Here is a 12,894-nt window from a genome sequence, read left to right as displayed (position 1 = left end):
AAGCTGAAAAATTGCCTGGGCAGGAAGGGGGGTAAAAAGAAAAGGTGAGATTTACTGAAACAGTGAAGACTTTGAAAACATTTCTTAGCTACACACCTGGGCATAACATGGTGTAAATAAGTTGCATTAGAGTCAGTGTGATCTATTGTGTAATGCAAATTTCATGAAAATCCCTTTGTTGTCTGTGCCTTAACCACAGCTTTTACAGAGCAGGACATAGAAAAGCAGCTAATGGGTGTGCCTTACACCTGTTATATAATTTATGTTACACCTTTACAGAAATATGTACCTACCCATTGCAGACTATGTTATAAAATCCATCCAACTCCCTGGATGCCATGTTATTTAAATACAGGGGCATACCTAGAGTATTTGGCACCCGGGAGTGATCCCCCTCTCAGGCACCCCCCCCCCCCCCAGGTGGGCGGTCGGCACACCGCACATTGACATCAAATTACGTCATGTGTAGCGCCTTCATGCTCTGTGGCCTGTGCTACTGCCAGTGGCGTTACTAGGGCTGGTGTCACCTGGTGCAGGAAAATATGGTGTCTCCCCCAAAAAATATATATTTTCCTGTTTGCTGAAAGTGCGCCAAAGATGCAGACTTTTGGTGCATTTTCAGAAAATGCAGAAAAAAAAATATTCAACCTAAGAGAAATCTACAGCACTGCATCCCTAACTGCTGGTAAAATGTAGGAAGACCCCCTTTACATTACACAGCCCCGTACCTCTGGACCCCTTCACATTACACAGCCCCCACACCTCTGGACCCCTTTAGGCCCCTTTCACACTGGGGTGGTGGGTGCGCCGGCGGTAAAAGGCCGTTGTTTTTAGCGGCGCTTTGCGGTCAATTTCGCTGCACTATTCGGCCACTAGTGGGGCGATTTTAACCCCCACTAACAGCCGAGAAAGGGTTAAAACCACTGCAAAACGCTGCTGCAGCAGCGTTATGCCGGCGGTATAGCCGCGCTGCCCCGTTGATTTCAATGGGCAGGAATGGTGTATACATCGCTCCAAAGATGCTGCTAGCAGGACTGCCCTGCCAGCGCAAAGCCCTCAGGGCTTTCACATTGGAGACACAGGAGTGGCTCTTTCAGTGCGAAAGGGGTCTTACATTGCATAGCCCCCATTTACACCAATGCTGTGGGGGTAATTATAACATCCACTGACATCATTGCTTGGGGTTATTAACAAATGTGCTTATTTTACTCCTGCTCTGCCTTGCTGCAAAAAAAAATTACATTTACAGCCTATTATGTATCTGTAGAACAGAAATAAAATAAAATTATGGAAGCATTGGAACTACTAAAATAAATACTGTTAAAATGTGAGTGATATCTGATTTGAAATATTTAAAGGGGTTTTAAACCTTTGCGTTTTTTCACTTTAATGCATTCTATGCATTAAGGTGAAAAAAAAAACACCTGGCAGTCACCGGCCCCCCAACCCCCCTTTTACTTACCTGAGCCCCTTCATATCCTCAGCGGGGACGCGCTGTCCTTCTCTCCACGGAGTCCGGCTTTGATTGGATAGATTGATAGCAGCGCAGCCATTGTCTCCCGCTGCTGTCAATCAAATCCAATGACGCGGGTGCTGGGGAAAGGGACCAAGTCATAAAGTTGACGCATATGGATGCCAAATGAATGAATCAGGCAGGGGCGGGCTGGGCCAGGGGGCAGGGATGCATTTGCCCTTCGGGCCGCTCTGATTCGCTGTATAATTTGGCTGGTGTCCAGCTCACAACTGTGCATGTGCAGTGTCTGAGCTGGCCGAGTGCAGCAGCTCCATCCACCAATGTGTTCTGTCACTGGGCTGAAACACTGTGTTACAGAGCGCAGCCCAGTCCAGCCCCTCCCTCCTCCATATGAATGGCTGGTAGATCTGCTCTTGCTTGCCCCGCCCACACTCCGGGCAGCCAGTGTGCTGTCTGTGAAGAGGATGTGTGGGCGGGAAAGTTAAAATCAAGCAGTCGGCTGAAATCCAGTGAGCATCCATGTAAGTGAGCTTCTCATCCCTTCCTTCTCTCTCTTCTCTTCTAATTTCTCTCTCATTTCTCTCTCTCCTCTCCTCTCTCTCTCCTTCTCTAAGCTAAAGAGTTTTCTTTCTGGCAGCCTGTGACTGTACCTTGCCCTAGGTGGTATGAAGAGGTTCACACTGACACTGGTATGCTGCAGAGCTGGTAGTCTTCCTGCATGTTACCCCTGGCCCCATAGACCACTATTAGGTTGAACATTTTTACTGCATGTTCTGAAGTGCACAAAAAAAGTCCTGCATGCTGCATCTTTGGGGCACTTTTAGAAAATGCAGCAAAAAATGTGCAACTTAAAAGATATCTGGGGGACTGTGGCTAAAGAAAACCACCAGTACACCAGCACTGCAGCCAAACAGCACACCAGTGTGAGCCCAAGGGCTATTCACTTGTCACAGGCACTGCCACTCCACTGAAAAGCGATTCATGCTCGGGTCACTTTTCTGAGGAATTTGACAGGCAGTGAGGAGGTATCATCCCATTTCCTCCCTGCCTGTTTTAACCTTCTAAATGCCAATCCCTCCAGCTAATGGCACGATTCACTTTGAACTCCACCTTATTTACATTACTCTCTCTTCAAGCAGTGTCAATCAGTCTCTTTCTTTCTGCAGGCAGTGTGAAGTGGTCTCTCTCTCTCTGTGCAGGCAGTATGAAGCGGTCTCTCTCTCTCTCTCTCTGTGCAGGCAGTATGAAGCGGTCTCTCTCTCTCTCTCTGTGCAGGCAGTATGAAGTGGTCTCTCTCTCTCTCTCTCTCTCTCTGTGCAGGCAGTATGAAGCGGTCTCTCTCTCTCTCTCTCTCTCTCTCTGTGCAGGCAGTATGAAGCGGTCTCTCTCTCTCTCTCTGTGCAGGCAGTATGAAGCGGTCTCTCTCTCTCTCTCTGTGCAGGCAGTATGAAGCGGTCTCTCTCTCTGTGCAGGCAGTATGAAGCGGTCTCTCTCTCTGTGCAGGCAGTATGAAGCGGTCTCTCTCTCTCTCTCTGTGCAGGCAGTATGAAGCGGTCTCTCTCTCTCTCTCTCTCTCTCTCTGTGCAGGCAGTATGAAGCGGTCTCTCTCTGTGCAGGCAGTATGAAGCGGTCTCTCTCTCTCTGTGCAGGCAGTATGAAGCGGTCTCTCTCTCTCTCTCTCTCTGTGCAGGCAGTATGAAGCGGTCTCTCTCTGTGCAGGCAGTGTGAAGCGGTCTCTCTCTCTCACTCTCTGTGCAGGCAGTGTGAAGAGGTCTCTCTCTCTCTCTGCAGGAAGCGTGAAGCGGTCTCTCTCTCTCTCTCTGTGCAGGCAGTGTGAATCGGTCTCTCTCTCTCTCTCTCTCTGTGCAGGCAGTGTGAAGCGGTCTCTCTCTCCCTCTCTGTGCAGGCAGTGTGAAGCGGTCTCTCTCTCCCTCTCTGTGCAGGCAGTGTGAAGCCGTCTCTCTCTCCCTCTCTGTGCAGGCAGTGTGAAGCCGTCTCTCTCTCCCTCTCTGTGCAGGCAGTGTGAAGCCGTCTCTCTCTCCCTCTCTGTGCAGGCAGTATGAAGCGGTCTCTCTCTCTCTGTGCAGGCAGTGTGAAGCGGTCTCTCTCTCTCTCTCCAGGAAGCGTGAAGCGGTCTCTCTCTCTCTCTCTCTGCAGGAGGCGTGAAGCGGTCTCTCTCTCTCTCTGTGCAGGCAGTGTGAAGCAGTCTCTCTCTCTCTCTGTGCAGGCAGTGTGAAGCAGTCTCTCTCTCTGTGCAGGCAGTGTGAAGCGGTCTCTCTCTCCCTCTCTGTGCAGGCAGTGTGAAGCGGTCTCTCTCTCCCTCTCTGTGCAGGCAGTGTGAAGCGGTCTCTCTCTCTCCCTCTCTGTGCAGGCAGTGTGAAGCGGTCTCTCTCTCCCTCTCTGTGCAGGCAGTGTGAAGCGGTCTCTCTCTCCCTTTCTGTGCAGGCAGTGTGAAGCGATCTCTCTCTCCCTCTCTGTGCAGGCTGTGTGAAGCGGTCTCTCTCTCCCTCTCTGTGCAGGCAGTGTGAAGCGGTCTCTCTCTCTCCCTCTCTGTGCAGGCAGTGTGAAGCGATCTCTCTCTCCCTCTCTGTGCAGGCAGTATGAAGCGGTCTCTCTCTCTCTGTGCAAGCAGTGTGAAGCGGTCTCTCTCTGTGCAGGCAGTGTGAAGCGGTCTCTCTCTCTGTGCAGGCAGTGTGAAGCGGTCTCTCACTCTCTCTCTCTGTGCAGGCAGTGTGAAGCGGTCTCTCTGTCTCTCTGTGCAGGCAGCGTGAAGCGGTCTCTCTCTCTCTCTGTGCAGGAAGCATGAAGCGGTCTCTCTTTCTCTGTGCAGGCAGTGTGAAGCGGTCTCTCTCTCCCTCTCTGTGCAGGCAGTGTGAAGCGGTCTCTCTCTCTCTCTCTGTGGAGGCAGTATGAAGCGGTCTCTCTCTCTCTCTGTGCAGGCAGTATGAAGCGGTCTCTCTCTCTCTCTCTCTCTCTGTGCAGGCAGTATGAAGCGGTCTCTCTCTCTCTCTCTCTATCTCTCTGTGCAGGCAGTATGAAGCGGTCTCTCTCTCTCTCTGTGCAGGCAGTGTGAAGCGGTCTCTCTCTCTCTCTCCAGGAAGCGTGAAGCGGTCTCTCTCTCTCTCTCTCTGCAGGAGGCGTGAAGCGGTCTCTCTCTCTGTGCAGGCAGTGTGAAGCGGTCTCTCTCTCCCTCTCTGTGCAGGCAGTGTGAAGCGGTCTCTCTCTCCCTCTCTGTGCAGGCAGTGTGAAGCGGTCTCTCTCTCTCCCTCTCTGTGCAGGCAGTGTGAAGCGGTCTCTCTCTCCCTCTCTGTGCAGGCAGTGTGAAGCGGTCTCTCTCTCCCTTTCTGTGCAGGCAGTGTGAAGCGATCTCTCTCTCCCTCTCTGTGCAGGCTGTGTGAAGCGGTCTCTCTCTCCCTCTCTGTGCAGGCAGTGTGAAGCGGTCTCTCTCTCTCCCTCTCTGTGCAGGCAGTGTGAAGCGATCTCTCTCTCCCTCTCTGTGCAGGCAGTATGAAGCGGTCTCTCTCTCTCTGTGCAAGCAGTGTGAAGCGGTCTCTCTCTGTGCAGGCAGTGTGAAGCGGTCTCTCTCTCTGTGCAGGCAGTGTGAAGCGGTCTCTCACTCTCTCTCTCTGTGCAGGCAGTGTGAAGCGGTCTCTCTGTCTCTCTGTGCAGGCAGCGTGAAGCGGTCTCTCTCTCTCTCTGTGCAGGAAGCATGAAGCGGTCTCTCTTTCTCTGTGCAGGCAGTGTGAAGCGGTCTCTCTCTCCCTCTCTGTGCAGGCAGTGTGAAGCGGTCTCTCTCTCTCTCTCTGTGGAGGCAGTATGAAGCGGTCTCTCTCTCTCTCTGTGCAGGCAGTATGAAGCGGTCTCTCTCTCTCTCTCTCTCTCTGTGCAGGCAGTATGAAGCGGTCTCTCTCTCTCTCTCTCTATCTCTCTGTGCAGGCAGTATGAAGCGGTCTCTCTCTCTCTGTGCAGGCAGTGTGAAGCGGTCTCTCTCTCTCTCTCCAGGAAGCGTGAAGCGGTCTCTCTCTCTCTCTCTCTGCAGGAGGCGTGAAGCGGTCTCTCTCTCTCTCTGTGCAGGCAGTGTGAAGCAGTCTCTCTCTCTCTCTGTGCAGGCAGTGTGAAGCAGTCTCTCTCTCTGTGCAGGCAGTGTGAAGCGGTCTCTCTCTCCCTCTCTGTGCAGGCAGTGTGAAGCGGTCTCTCTCTCCCTCTCTGTGCAGGCAGTGTGAAGCGGTCTCTCTCTCTCCCTCTCTGTGCAGGCAGTGTGAAGCGGTCTCTCTCTCCCTCTCTGTGCAGGCAGTGTGAAGCGGTCTCTCTCTCCCTTTCTGTGCAGGCAGTGTGAAGCGATCTCTCTCTCCCTCTCTGTGCAGGCTGTGTGAAGCGGTCTCTCTCTCCCTCTCTGTGCAGGCAGTGTGAAGCGGTCTCTCTCTCTCCCTCTCTGTGCAGGCAGTGTGAAGCGGTCTCTCTCTCTCCCTCTCTGTGCAGGCAGTGTGAAGCGATCTCTCTCTCCCTCTCTGTGCAGGCAGTATGAAGCGGTCTCTCTCTCTCTGTGCAAGCAGTGTGAAGCGGTCTCTCTCTGTGCAGGCAGTGTGAAGCGGTCTCTCTCTCTGTGCAGGCAGTGTGAAGCGGTCTCTCACTCTCTCTCTCTGTGCAGGCAGTGTGAAGCGGTCTCTCTGTCTCTCTGTGCAGGCAGCGTGAAGCGGTCTCTCTCTCTCTCTGTGCAGGAAGCATGAAGCGGTCTCTCTTTCTCTGTGCAGGCAGTGTGAAGCGGTCTCTCTCTCCCTCTCTGTGCAGGCAGTGTGAAGCGGTCTCTCTCTCTCTCTCTCTCTCTGTGCAGGCAGTATGAAGCGGTCTCTCTCTCTCTCTCTCTCTGTGCAGGCAGTATGAAGCGGTCTCTCTCTCTCTCTCTCTCTCTGTGCAGGCAGTATGAAGCGGTCTCTCTCTCTCTCTCTATCTCTCTCTGTGCAGGCAGTATGAAGCGGTCTCTCTCTGTGCAGGCAGTGTGAAGCAGTCTCTCTCTCTCTCTCTCTCTCTCTGTGCAGGCAGTGTGAAGAGGTCTCTCTCTCTCTCTCTCTCTCTCTCTGCAGGAAGCGTGAAGCGGTCTCTCTCTCTCTCTCTCTGTGCAGGCAGTGTGAAGCGGTCTCTCTCTCTCTCTGTGCAGGCAGTGTGAAGCGGTCTCTCTCTCTCTCTCTCTCTGTGCAGGCAGTGTGAAGCGGTCTCTCTCTCCCTCTCTGTGCAGGCAGTGTGAAGCGGTCTCTCTCTCCCTCTCTGTGCAGGCAGTGTGAAGCGGTCTCTCTCTCCCTCTCTGTGCAGGCAGTGTGAAGCGCTCTCTCTCTCCCTCTCTGTGCAGGCAGTGTGAAGCGCTCTCTCTCTCCCTCTCTGTGCAGGCAGTGTGAAGCGGTCTCTCTCTCCCTCTCTGTGCAGGCAGTATGAAGCAGTCTCTCTCTCTCTCTGTGCAGGCAGTGTGAAGCGGTCTCTCTCTGTGCAGGCAGTGTGAAGCGGTCTCTCTCTGTGCAGGCAGTGTGAAGCGGTCTCTCTCTCTCTCTCTCTCTCTCTGTGCAGGCAGTGTGAAGCGGTCTCTCTGTCTCTCTGTGCAGGCAGCGTGAAGCGGTCTCTCTGTCTCTCTGTGCAGGCAGCGTGAAGCGGTCTCTCTCTCTCTCTGTGCAGGAAGCGTGAAGCGGTCTCTCTCTCTCTGTGCAGGCAGTGTGAAGCGGTCTCTCTCTCCCTCTCTGTGCAGGCAGTGTGAAGTGGTCTCTCTCTCTCTCTCTGTGCAGGCAGTGTGAAGCGGTCTCTCTCTGTACAGGCAGTGTGAAGTGGTCTCTCTCTCTCTCTGTGCAAGCAGTGTGAAGCGGTCTCTCTCTCTCTGCAGGCAGTGTGAAGCGGTCTCTCTCTCTCTGTGCAGGCAGTGTGAAGCGGTCTCTCTCTCTGTGTGCAGGAAGCGTGAAGCGGTCTCTCTCTCTCTCTCTCTTTGTGCAGGAAGCGTGAAGTGGTCTCTCTCTCTCTGTGCAGGCAGTGTGAAGCGGTCTCTCTCTCTCTCTCTCTCTCTGTGCAGGCAGTGTGAAGCGGTCTCTCTCTGTGCAGGCAGTGTGAAGCGGTCTCTCTGTCTCTCTGTGCAGGCAGCGTGAAGCGGTCTCTCTCTCTCTGTGCAGGAAGCATGAAGCGGTCTCTCTTTCTCTGTGCAGGCAGTGTGAAGCGGTCTCTCTCTCCCTCTCTGTGCAGGCAGTGTGAAGCGGTCTCTCTCTCTCTCTCTCTCTCTCTCTCTCTCTGTGCAGGCAGTATGAAGTGGTCTCTCTCTCTCTCTCTCTCTGTGCAGGCAGTATGAAGTGGTCTCTCTCTCTCTCTCTCTCTCTCTCTCTCTGTGCAGGCAGTATGAAGCGGTCTCTCTCTCTCTCTCTCTGTGCAGGCAGTATGAAGCGGTCTCTCTCTCTCTCTCTATCTCTCTGTGCAGGCAGTATGAAGCGGTCTCTCTCTGTGCAGGCAGTGTGAAGCGGTCTCTCTCTCTCTCTCTGTGCAGGCAGTGTGAAGAGGTCTCTCTCTCTCTCTCTGCAGGAAGCGTGAAGCGGTCTCTCTCTCTCTCTCTCTGTGCAGGCAGTGTGAAGCGGTCTCTCTCTCTCTCTCTCTCTCTGTGCAGGCAGTGTGAAGCGGTCTCTCTCTCCCTCTCTGTGCAGGCAGTGTGAAGCGGTCTCTCTCTCCCTCTCTGTGCAGGCAGTGTGAAGCGCTCTCTCTCTCCCTCTCTGTGCAGGCAGTGTGAAGCGGTCTCTCTCTCCCTCTCTGTGCAGGCAGTGTGAAGTGGTCTCTCTCTCCCTCTCTGTGCAGGCAGTATGAAGCAGTCTCTCTCTCTCTCTGTGCAGGCAGTGTGAAGCGGTCTCTCTCTGTGCAGGCAGTGTGAAGCGGTCTCTCTCTGTGCAGGCAGTGTGAAGCGGTCTCTCTCTGTGCAGGCAGTGTGAAGCGGTCTCTCTCTTTCTCTCTCTCTCTGTGCAGGCAGTGTGAAGCGGTCTCTCTGTCTCTCTGTGCAGGCAGCGTGAAGCGGTCTCTCTCTCTCTCTGTGCAGGAAGCGTGAAGCGGTCTCTCTCTCTCTGTGCAGGCAGTGTGAAGCGGTCTCTCTCTCCCTCTCTGTGCAGGCAGTGTGAAGTGGTCTCTCTCTCTCTCTCTCTCTCTGTGCAGGCAGTGTGAAGCGGTCTCTCTCTGTGCAGGCAGTGTGAAGCGGTCTCTCTCTCTCTCTCTCTGTGCAAGCAGTGTGAAGCGGTCTCTCTCTCTCTGCAGGCAGTGTGAAGCGGTCTCTCTCTCTCTGCAGGCAGTGTGAAGCGGTCTCTCTCTCTCTCTGCAGGCAGTGTGAAGCGGTCTCTCTCTCTGTGTGCAGGAAGCGTGAAGCGGTCTCTCTCTCTCTCTGTGCAGGAAGCGTGAAGTGGTCTCTCTCTCTCTGTGCAGGCAGTGTGAAGCGGTCTCTCTCTCTCTCTCTCTCTCTGTGCAGGCAGTGTGAAGCGGTCTCTCTCTGTGCAGGCAGTGTGAAGCGGTCTCTCTCTCTGTGCAGGCAGTGTGAAGCGGTCTCTCTCTCTGTGCAGGCAGTGTGAAGCGGTCTCTCTCTCTGTGCAGGCAGTGTGAAGCGGTCTCTCTCTCTGTGCAGGCAGTGTGAAGCGGTCTCTCTCTCTGTGCAGGCAGTGTGAAGCGGTCTCTCTCTCTGTGCAGGCAGTGTGAAGCGGTCTCTCTCTCTCTGTGCAGGCAGTGTGAAGCGGTCTCTCTCTCTCTGTGCAGGCAGTGTGAAGCGGTCTCTCTCTCTCTGTGCGGGCAGTGTGAAGCGGTCTCTCTGTGCAGGCAGTGTGAAGCGGTCTCTCTGTGCAGGCAGTGTGAAGTGGTCTGTCTCTGTGCAGGCAGTGTGAAGCAGTCTCTCTCTCTCTCTCTGTGCAGGCAGTGTGAAGAGGTCTGTCTCTCTCCCTGTGCAGGCAGTGTGAAGCGGTCTCTCTCCCTGTGCAGGCAGTGTGAAGCGGTCTCTCTCCCTGTGCAGGCAGTGTGAAGCGGTCTCTCTCTCTGTGCAGGCAGTGTGAAGCGGTCTCTCTGTGCAGGCAGTGTGAAGCGGTCTCTCTGTGCAGGCAGTGTGAAGCGGTCTCTCTCTCTGTGCAGGCAGTGTGAAGCGGTCTCTCTCCTTGTGCAGGCAGTGTGGAGTGGTCGCTCTTTCTCTGGGGCAATGTGGAGCAGTCTCCCTCCCTCTCTCTCTCTCTCTCTCTCTGTGCGGGCAATGTGGTGCAGATGGATGGTGAGCTGATTAGGTGGTTCAATGGGCCATTTGACTGGACTTGCCCCCCAGGCCTAAGGCTGCCAACCCTCCCCTGGAATCAGGAGTCAGTCAGAGCGCTTCTCCTAGGGCGTTTTCTAATTCAGGGAGGAGACGCGAGAGCCACCGAGGGACCCCAGAAGATGAGGTTCAGGGTCACTCTGTGCAAAATGAGCTGGACAGTGGAGGTAAGTATGATATGTTTGTTATTTTTTTATTTTTTTTTAAACAAACCTTTAGTATCACTTTAAGGCTGGGTTCACACCGCTGCGGGGGGAGAACCGGATGTGATTCGCACAGCAAATCACATCCGATCTCCGTAGCGATGCGAGTTCAGCCATACAGATAGTATGGCTGAACTCGCAGCGGTCCCGCAGCAAACTCGCACGGGACCCTTTTTTGGGTCCGCAACGGAATCGGATCGCATGGGGGTTCACACCATGCGATCCGATTCCTGTGCGAGTCGGCAGATCGCACTGCGATATGCCGACGGATCTGGGGGTGTCATTAACATAACATTGACACCCCCAGCCGTCCGCATAGGGCAGTGTGAACTGCCGGCGGGAGGTATGCGATGCGGGAAAACGCCGCGGATTCGCGGCGTTCCCGCATCGCAGCGGTGTGAACCCAGCCTAAGGGCTCATTTATACCAGAAGGTGGTGCAGGAAATTCATGTCCTGTGTGTGTTTCCCACACTGCTTTCAAAACGCACTGGGTACATGGTCTCCTGCAGGTGTATATATATTTTTCTAAGGACACCTCTAACACAGATCACAATGGCAGTGCTTTTGCCTGCTCCAGATTTCATGGTACCATATTATCATGCAATTTGGTGCAGTACGCTTTTGAAAAAGTAGTGTGTGCATTACATTTTTGTGCGATTCAATGTGATTTCATCCCAGTTGCACTGCATGGAGACTGAGTTGCACGGAAATCCAGCAGACATTTTCAAAGCTGCATTGAAAAAACAACAAGCAAAATATGGAACAGCATGCACGTAAAGTCCAATCAAAAAATGACTCTCAGGCAAAATTTTATTGAAAACTATTGCACTCCAATCACTGAATCATCCTTTAAACTAAAAGCAGTGAGTTAGCACATTAGTAGGTGGCGGACACAGCAGCCTCCCCCCTTCCCCCTTATCAGACCAGGTCAGGGAGGCAGAAACAAACACCCCACCCTCTCCTCACAGCACGCCAGCTGAGGGCAGCGAACACCATGCCAACCCACACCCCCTTATCACAAGCTCACCTTGGAGGACACTGGCAGGGAGGGCAGCTGGCTCAGCCTCAGGTACACCAGGGCAGCAGCTAGGGAGGTCTGGAAAACACAGTGTGCTGTAGCAGCTGCGCCGCTCGGGTGGAGAATAGTAACAGGCTTGGCTCGGCAGCGAAGCAGTGGTGGGAGGAGCAAGGCGGAAAGCACAGACTAGACCATTGCTACCGCAGCGCGGGGGTGATCTGGCTGAAAAAAACAGCCATAGAGAGCTGCCAGGGCTCTCCCCACCCTTGGTAAGTGGTGTCACCCAACCGCACCCCCATTAGATACGCCACTGAGACCCTCCCAATGTGTGGCACCCGGGGCGGACCGCACCCCCCGCCCCACCGTTGGTACGCTCCTGTGTGCAGGCTGCCTTTGTTTTTGCAGGCAGCTTATAGAGGGGGATGCAAAAGCTGCAGTAGACACAGCCAAATGACAGTCAAAATTTGACAGTCAAAAACACGCTGCCGCCATTCAGGGCCATGCGGTTTCCCTTGCAGAGCTATCTGTGCAGTCACAGCATCTGCATTCACCTCTGCAGTGCTTCTGCATTCACTTCTGAACAAACATTAATATTGTCTTAGTTACTAACCTGGAACAAAACTACAGATTAGGACTTCTGATTTACTTACCTTCAATGGTCATATGACATATAGCTCATGAGTCAGTACACCGGGGGAAAAATTCTGAATAAAAATATTTTTCCTGAGGGTATGTTGGACAGAAAGCTGGACCTGCCTGGCAAGGATCTCCCTGCTTATGCTTCATTCATTCTGTGGATCTGTGCTTCCTCCGCCTTCACTGCTGTTTCCAAAATCTTTATACCACTGGCCTTGAGATCACCAGACATCAGAGGGCAGCTCTGACATGACAAAACAAAGCCCTGCCCCTCTATGAAGACAGCTGCCTCTACACTGCAATACGGTGTGGAAAAAAAAACATGTAAAAACGAGGCACTGGATTAAAACTATTATTAGATCAATCACATTGAGTTACGCCACACTGGCTCTGGCAAGGCGCTATTAACAAAAGCAGAGAACTCAGATTTGAATATTTACTTGCACAAAGTCCAACTAGAGCACCATACAAATGGTCTGAGAGTCCAAACACTTTTAAAATAAAGTTTGCTCACAAAGGGACAACACAGAACAGACAACATGCTTCAGGGGATTGACGTTCTCCTCATTCTTCAGGGCTTATGTTTGATGAAGTTTGAGTCCGCCAATCTCCCTGTCAAAATCAAGACCTGAAAAAGGGGGATATCTTTAAGTCTCCAGAAATGTGTTTGCTGTTCTTTGTTATCACTCTGTGAGCAAATGTTGCTTTTAAAAGCTTTTGAGCGCTCATTTTGTTTGGCACAGTCATTGGACTTTGTGCACAGTGTGGAGCAAGATATGTTAATAAATTATTAGAATGTCGCTCAAAATGGTTCATTTTAAAAACATTCATTCCATTTTCTAATTGTTAGTGAGGTCAAATCAACGTACATTTTTGATTGAAGTGATGAGAAAATTCAAAGGAGGAGAGAATTTTTTTATTGAACGAATAAACTTCTAACAGTGTATGCGGGTTTTGTTTGTCCACTCATTACAAAATTAAAGTGGCGTTCCAACAGTTTTTTTTGATGAATATTGTTAGTTTAAAAGTCACCTTTCTGGGATGTATCGCCGCCCCGATTGGAAGATATCTTATATTCCTCTTTCCTGGCAATTTCCATATTGCTTGTGGGCATGTGAAGCCCACAAGCACTATGTTCCAGGATCAGGTGCAGCTGAGCGAACCAGCATGCACCGCCCGTTCTCACGCATGTGCAGAAGGTATGGCTCGCAGCGCCGTACACTTCTCACATTGCCATCACAACAGGCTGCATCATCGGAAGTGCCCGCCCTGTTGTGAT

At 52.6% G+C, this 12,894-nt stretch overlaps 1 long non-coding RNA gene across 2 annotated transcripts in view; it reads right to left on the bottom strand.

Annotated features, from left to right (window-relative positions):
- The window catches only part of LOC143973967 (uncharacterized), a 95,656-nt gene extending 83,735 nt beyond the window's left edge, over window positions 1–11,921 (bottom strand). For both annotated transcript variants that reach the window (XR_013272141.1, XR_013272140.1), the window contains exon 1: window positions 11,630–11,921. This is a non-coding gene — a long non-coding RNA (uncharacterized LOC143973967). The remainder of the gene's footprint in view (window positions 1–11,629) is intronic.
- Window positions 11,922–12,894: the final 973 nt, after the last annotated feature.

This window comes from Lithobates pipiens, unplaced genomic scaffold (genome assembly GCF_037356315.1).
Source record: "Lithobates pipiens isolate NorthernLeopardFrog02 unplaced genomic scaffold, aLitPip1_a1.2 Scaffold_13, whole genome shotgun sequence".
NCBI classification, from domain to species: domain Eukaryota; kingdom Metazoa; phylum Chordata; class Amphibia; order Anura; family Ranidae; genus Lithobates; species Lithobates pipiens.
The sequence above is the reverse complement of the archived record's forward strand: the minus strand, read 5'-3'. Positions and strand labels throughout refer to the sequence as shown.